The sequence below is a fragment of the Orycteropus afer genome, unplaced genomic scaffold (genome assembly GCF_000298275.1).
Source record: "Orycteropus afer afer isolate SDZICR_OR568_19922 unplaced genomic scaffold, OryAfe1.0 scaffold00627, whole genome shotgun sequence".
NCBI lineage: Eukaryota > Metazoa > Chordata > Mammalia > Tubulidentata > Orycteropodidae > Orycteropus > Orycteropus afer.
This window is the reverse complement of record NW_006922214.1, coordinates 338,366-346,422: the sequence shown is the minus strand read 5'-3', so window position 1 is coordinate 346,422 and position 8,057 is coordinate 338,366. Positions and strand designations below refer to the sequence as shown.

At 38.4% G+C, this 8,057-nt stretch overlaps 1 non-coding gene across 1 annotated transcript; it reads left to right on the top strand.

Moving 5' to 3' along the window:
• The first annotated feature begins 1,726 nt into the window (after positions 1-1,726).
• On the top strand, positions 1,727-1,820 carry TRNAI-UAU. The gene is made up of 2 exons: positions 1,727-1,764; positions 1,785-1,820. It is a non-coding gene; the product is annotated as a tRNA-Ile (tRNA).
• Positions 1,821-8,057: the final 6,237 nt, after the last annotated feature.

The following is an 8,057-nucleotide window of genomic DNA, read 5'->3' as shown; positions in this document are numbered from 1 at the left end:
TTAAAAAAAAAAAAAAAACACCACCAGTAACCCGGGAACTTTGCCTTGTCAGAGACAGACTTCTCAGCTAGGTTGGCCACAGTCCTGCCCAGGAGGCAATGTTTATGCGTAGGGACTCAGAGAGAAGGTCCCAGTCCTGGGATAACTCTTAAGTTCACCCTGGGATATTCCTAGGAAGAGAAAACAGAAGTAGAAAGTTAGCATTTGTTATGGAGCATCGGCCCTCAAACTCCAGAATGTTCTGCAGTGCCAAAATGCCCTCTGGATCAAAAGACAGGTCAGAGAGGTCCTGCAGCCTTAATTAAATTGTGGATAGAGTAGGTATTGTCTTTTAAAAATATGTAATAATATAAGAAAATGAGTCGTTATACACAAAGTTCTTAGGACAGTCAACAGCCCTAGAGCAAGTGCTGTAAGTTTCCTTTACGATAATCAACATTATGAAAAACAATTTATGTTACAGTGTTAAATGAAAATAAAACAAGATATGAAATTGCACATATGTATATATATATATATATATATATATATATATATATATATATATATAAGGCATCTGGCTGCTAACCAGCAAGCAGTTCAGGGGTTCAAAGCAACCAGCTGCCACGCGGAAGAAAGATGACGTAATCTACTTCCTTAAAGATTTACCGCCTTGGAAATTCGGTGGGGGTCGCTATGAGTCAGAATCGACTGGATGGCACTGCGTTTTATATTTTAAAAAATTATCTTTAAGAAACAAACCCATTGTTATTCAGTCGATTCCGAGTCTTAGCGACCCCTAATGGGTTTCCAAGGCAGTAAGCCTTTACGGAAGTAGACTGCCCCCTCTGCTTTTGGCGGAGCGGCTGGTTTGGCTGGAACCGCCAACCTTCCGGTTAGCAGTCGAATGCCTTAGGCACTGCGCCACCAGAGCTCCATATAGATCTACAGTCATGCCCCTACCCACAAAAATCCTCTAAGTAGGCTTCATGGAAATAAAGCCAAAAACGAAATACAACAAATGTAAACAATGGCTTTTTTTCTTTATGAGACTGCAGAACATTTACAAATAATCATCTTAACCGTTTTTCTGAATTTCCTTAGCCTGTGTTGCATCTATACATTTAAAACAGTTATTTTTCTAAAGGAAATTTTAACTTTCTGGAGGTTTCAGGGTAGTAAATTATTTTCGCATTCTTAGGTTGAAAACCAGCGAGTGAGCCGGGAAGGGGGCACGTATGGCCTTTAAAGCAGAAGACAAGCTGGCAGAGTTCAGAGTGGAAGCGCAGGAAAGGTGCTGGCGGCGATGGAATCCGGAAGCATCTGGGAAAGCACAGGTTCCACACTGGAGGAATGCACACTTCTGGTGGAGGCTTTGTTCAGAGTGCTGTGACAGGCACATTTGTTCTACACGCAGTCTGAGCTTCCGCCCTTTGTGGAACTGGCGTGACTTTCTTTCATTCGCAAATGCTTTCAAACAATACTGTGAATTTAGAGAAGCCGTGAGAACTAGAGAGAAAAATCAAGGTACTCAGACCCCGACATTACTGTTTGGGGAAAAACGACTACAGATCGGCTAATACCGGGTACCCCTTGATTGATTATTTTAATCCCGTTCGTGGACTTGACAGATCAGAAGCTGCTCTCTTGTTTACATCGTTTAATACCTTTAACAGATTTTAAAAACATTTAATCTACTTCTCCAACAGCATCTCTACTTATCTCACCCAAACGCTGTACTAGCGTAGCTCCAGTGGCGCAATCGGTTAGCGCGCGGTACTTATAAAGCAGTACACTTGTGAGCAATGCCGAGGTTGTGAGTTCGAGCCTCACCTGGAGCAGTTTTTCTGCCCCACCCCCCCCTACCCCCCACCCCCACTCCGATGCAAATTCAAAGAGATGGGATTAGAGGGTGTATATTGAGATGAGATCTCTTTAAAAGGAGGACCTGTAGGGATTTACACCTTGGTTAAAAATCCTAGTGCAGACTCTGCTTATGCTTTGTCTTTAAATTCCCTGCTTAAAGTTATGCATATTAAACATTTTGAAGACTGCCTTCTTCCAATACTTTTACCACAAGAGGACAAATCTTCACAGTATTCAATTCAATTAGAAAATGACCATCACTGGCTCAGCCTAGAGTTCAAGTCTGTATGTAGATTGCCCAGTCTTCCTTCTGAGGAGTGGCTGGATGCCTTAGGCACTATACCACCAGAGCTCCTATATGAGAATCAGTGAAAAAACAATTTTTTGCCTTATATGTTAATTTTGTGGAATGCAGACAAGCTTGGTTTTTATAATTATCTCGGTGGACACAGGTTTCTTTCTTCTTTCTTTCTTTCTTTTTTTTGAGGATCATGAAGAAACATACTTTAATTAAAAACCTTTCAGTGCTTACATATTGTAATTCCCTTTTCAAATATTGGTAACTTCTTTTTTTTTTTTTTTTTTTTTTTTTTTTATTTTATTTTGATTTGGGTGAAGATTTACAGAGCAAATTCACTTTCCATACAGCAGTTCACATATACTTTGTCTCAAGTCATTGACCACAGTTTACCACAATGCAACAGCTCCCCTCCCACTTCCTCCCCATAGTTACCTCTTCCCAGTGTCCATCCCTTCATACTCTTCTGCCCCCTGAGCTGTCTCCCTGTGCATAAGCAGCCCTTCCTTCTCCCATGATTGTTCTCTCCAGGGCATGTGTCTACTTGAGGTAAATGTTTAACTCATATGCCTGCACTTTTTGTGTACAGGTGTGGGTTCAATTCCAGACCTGAAGGGCAGCTAGGGGCCATAGTCTCAGTGGTTCCACCAGGCTCTATTGGACCAGCAAACCGGGCACAGGTTTCTTATTGACATTATGAGAAAGTTCTGAAATTGTGGTGATTGTTGGACATATCTATGAATGTATTAAAAACCACTGAGTTGTAAAATTTAAATAGCTGAATTGCTTGGTATGTGAATTGTATCTCAGTAAAGCTATTAAGAAGTCCAATGCTACTTTATTGCCCAATACTCTGTATATGATGTGCTTCCTTTTTCCCCACCCCTAAACCTAGAAGCTTTTAAAATCTTCACTTCATTCTTGGCATTCCAAAATTTCAATATTTATTATAGGGTCATTATGAGTTGGACAATTCACTCAATGGCAATAGGATTATATGCCTGGGAGTGCAGTGCCTAAGGCACTTGGTTCAAACCCACCAGCCACTCCTCGGAAAGAAGGTTGGGGAATCTACTTCCATAGTGATACTGCCTCAGAAACCCAATGAGGGGTCACTATGAGTGGGGTCTGACTCGATGGTACATAACAACAACAACAACATGCTGGTCACACAGTGTTTCCTCAATGCAAAATGGAAATTCAGGTTCTTCAATCATATATTTTTTAAAATTAAAGGCATATTGCAATTGTTTCTGCACTTTATCTATTCTTAGTTGTGGAATTCTTGTAAGTTGAATATTAGACTTTCAGAAATATTCTTACATTATTTTCCACTCAGCTGTAACAAATTATCACAACTTCAGTGATGTAAAATATCACAAATTTATAATTTTACTGTTGTGGAGATCACAGTCCAAAATGTATATCACTGAGCTAAAATAAAACAGGTAGCAAAAAGACAAAACAAACAAATGGGATCTCACAAAAATTTTTTTAAAAAAAGTTTTATTCATCAAAAGACTTACCAAAAAAGTGAAAAGAAAGCTACTGAGTGGGAGAAAATCTTCAGAAACTGTATATTCAATAAGAACCTAATAACCAAAATGTATTTAAATCTTAGAGAACTTAACAACAAAAAGATGTATGACACAATCATAAAATAGACAAAGAACTTGAATAGACATTTCACCAAAGAGGACATTCAAATGCCCACCAATCATGGGAGAAGGAAGGGCTGCTTCTGCACAGGGAGACAGCTCAGGGGCAGGAGAGTATGGAGGGATGGACTCTGGGAAGAGGTAACTATGGGGAGGAAGTGGGAGGGGAGCTGTTGCATTGTGGTGAACAATGACATGAGACAAAGTATATGTGAACTGCTGTATGGAAAGTGAATTCGCTCTGTAAATCTTCATCCAAATCAAAAAAAAAAAATGCCCACCAAACATATGAAAAGATGCTCATCATCTTTAGTCATCAGAGAAGCACAAATCAAAACCACAAGGAGATACTATCTCACTCCCAACAGGATGACTAAGATCAAAGAATGAAAGAAAGGAGGGAGGGAGGCAAGGAAGGGAGGAGAGAGAAAAAGAGAGGAGGGGGGAGGAAGAGCGAGAGGGAGGGGGAGAGAGAGAGAAAATAAAAATGTTAATAAGAATGTGGGGAAATTGGAACCCTCATCCATTGTTGGAGGGAATGCAAAATGGTACAGCCATTATAGCAAACAGTGTGGTGTTTCCTCAAAAAACTAAAAATAGAAATATGACCCAGCAATTCTACTTCTAGGTATATAACCAAAAGACTTGAAACAGAGATTCAGAGACTTGTACATCAATGTTCATGGTGATGCAGGAACAACGAGCTTCTTACCACCTGTCACGAGTAAAGCCAATCACCACAACAGGCTGAAGTGAAAAAGCAAAAGATTTATTGAATATCAATACCCAAGGAGAAAGAAACAATTGATTCTCTAAAATGTCTGTCTCCTCAGGCAAGGGGTAAACATGATTATATTGGGGAATGGTGAGGGAGTTGAGAATCTCTTAGATTACCAGGAATGTCTTTGCTCCTCTTTACCATAAGTACTCCAGACTTGGTGTCCCTCTTCTCAGGGTGGTCTTACCTCATAGACCATGGTCCTTGGCTAAAACTGGCCATGAGATAAGGTCATACTCGAAAGAATGCATAAGCAAAAAAAGAAGAAAAAACTAAAGAAATTCGCATCTGTGAAGAAGTCAGTTATGCTCTTTACTTAAACTAAACTCACTGGGAAAAATGATAAATTAGTCATTAACTTATATAAAAAGATAAGAAAGGGCAAATGTATAGAGACCAAAGCTTATTAGTGGTTCTCAGATGGAGGGAAAAGAGGGGATTATTGCTTATAGAGTAAGGAGCTTTGGCTTACAGAGATGAAAAAATCACATTGATTAAGGGTAGGGTTGCATAGCCAATTAGCATTAAGTGCTGTCAATAAGTTGCACATCTGTAAAAAAGTTGAATTGGCAAAAGTTGTTTGAGAGATATGTTTACATTAATGACCAAAAAAATATGTAACTGCTGAGGCTGCTTGGGTACAACCAAATACTGATGGGATTTGGTTCCTTGGTGTAGAAGTTTAGGGTCATAGTTTCATGGTATATTCTAGTTAATTGGCCTAATAACATGTTTAGTGCTTCTGTTCTATCTCCTAGTTCATTGTATAAAAGCTTGCAAGCAGCTGTCCAAGGCACAATAATTGGGTTCTATTCACATAGGGCAATGGAGGAAGAAGGAGAGTTAGGAACAGGAGAAAATGGAATGTGCAGCTAATTGCCTCCATGAACAACTACCTCCTTTGCCATGAGACCAGAAGTAGCGGATGATATCTAGCTACCATTACTGAATATTTTAATCGAAGATTCTACACAAGAATCAGGATCAAAAGGGGGGAAATGCACAACAGAATATAAAATGTTCATGGACTCCAGACTTTCTGGAGCTGTGAGAGATGGATGAAACTATTTGCTCTAAGATAACTTTTAAATCTTAAACCAAAAATACCCCCTGGAGTCTTCTTAACTAGTTTAGCTTAACTAGTGAAAAAATGTCTGCCTTGAGCATTATCCTCTTTTAAGAACTATCTACATGGGATCAAATTGACAACAGCAACTTGAAAGATTAGATAAGACCATTAGGGGGCAGTGAGTTTATGTTATTGGGGGAGGAGGAACAACTCAGAAAAGGACGGTAAGAATGGTTGCAGGACTTGAAGAATGGAATCAAAGTCAATGAATTGTACATGTACCAACAGTTGAATTTTCTGGTGTTTTGCTGCGTATATTCTCAACAACAACATTTTTTTTTATTTATTTAAAAGATCAAAGTTATAAAAAATGATGTAAACAGAGTTGGTTTGTTTTTCTCATAGTTTTATTATCCACACATGCATCTCTACAGAATAAAAATAAAGTTGCCTACTTTTAACTTTTTGAAAACAGAATTATATAATAGGTATTATATCTTCTTTTGGTAGCTCTGGTGGTGTAGTGCCTAAGGCATTTGACTGCTAACCAAAAGGCTGGCAGTTCAAACCCACCAGCCACTCCTCGAAAGAAAGATTGGGCAATCTACTTCCCTAGAGATACTGCCTCGGAAACCCAAGGAGGGGTCATTACTAGTGGACTCCACTGGACAGCAGTGAGTTTGGTTGTTTTGGTATATCTTCTTTCACACATTATGTTTGAAAAAATTCATTCATGTTGTGAGTAGATATAATTCATCCATTTGAACTACTACATAATATTAAATTGAAAAAAAAAATGATTCACTATATTTGTCCATCTGATTATTGACATTCAGCTATTGCTGGATATCTTTTTCATTAAAAAAGTTACAAACAGTAAAACTGCATAACCTTGTTAATAAGTTTCTGAAGAGACTATATTTAGGAATGAAACTGCTGGATTATAGCATATGCATGTGTTCAGTTTAATAGATTAATTCCAAATTGTTTAAAAGCTGTATTGCCTTACACTTTCTTCAGGTGTGTATAAGACTTCCTGTTGGTTTATAGTCTAATCAGCCATTGGTACTGTCAAGAATTTTAATTCTTGCCTCTCTGGTCAGTATATAATAGTACTTCATTGTAGTTTTCATTTGTATTTCCCTGATTACTAATAAGGTATCAACCATTTGTCAATTGAATTTTCTCTTTCATGAATACCTGCTCAACCATTCTATGTACTTTCATAGAATTGCCTTTTTAATCACTGAATTGTAAGAGGTCTTTATCATATATGAATCCTTCATTGTTTATATGTGTTGCAAAAGTTTATCCCACTGTATAACTTTTCTTCATTATAGTGTCTATTGATGAACTAAGTTTGTTTTTTTTAATTTTAGTGTTGCCAACTTTATAGACCTTTTTTTCCCCTTTATTGTTGCCATGTTGTTGTGCTTGTCGAAAAAAATTTTCCTTGCCCCAATGTTATAGTGGCACAGTGCCTAAGGCACTTGACTTTAAACCAGAAGGCTGGCGGTTCAATCCCACCACCCACTGCTTGGAAGGAAGGTTAGGCAATCTACTTCCGTAGTGATACCTCCTCGGAAACCCAAGAAGGGGTCGCTGTGGGTCAGATCCGACTCGATGGCAGTGAGTTTTTTTTAGTTTTCAATGTTATGAATACATTTTTCTTTATAACTAAGTTTGGAGGCTTCTAATCAGTTAATGGAAGTTCCCATTTACTCTAGGTGGGCCCGAATGAGTAGTTTCATCCTTCTTCTTTCCTTCCAGAGGCGCTTTTGGTCTTTCTCTAAGGCCTGGAGCTTCCTAGGGGTTAAAAGGATTTCTTGCCAAATTATCACTTGAGTCTGAATGTTTAACCAAATCCAAACCTCTTGCTATCAAATCAATTCTGACTCATAGTCTAGATTCCAAGTATTTACTGTGTGATAAACGTGATCTGGTTTTTTGTTTTGTTTTGTGAAACATGATCCACGTGGAAATTTCAACCTGAGAATCAATGAGTTCTGTAATATTCTGACTTACCCCAGTTCTAAAGCTTCCTCTTTAATACCTGACCTTATTGTTATTTGACATTTTGGAATGTAGGGGGTGTGTGTATGGGTGTGTCTGTTCCAGCTCAAAACCTTTCCTAGTACTACTAACTCCTCTTGTCATTGCCCTAAAGACCCCAAACAACTGTCCTTCTTTTTGCACTTTTCTTTCTTCCATATATAATGATACTTGGCTATTTCTGAGATAATGAGTTAATAGGAGTATCTAAGTAGAGGTTGAATAACTATTTCTGTAATTTATAAAAAGAAGCTCTGCAAAGAAGAAAGAAGAAAACCAAAATTAATGGAAACAATCAGGGGACCGAGTAGTTGAACCTGAGGGCTTAGGACCATAGTCGCAGGGGACATCAAGCTC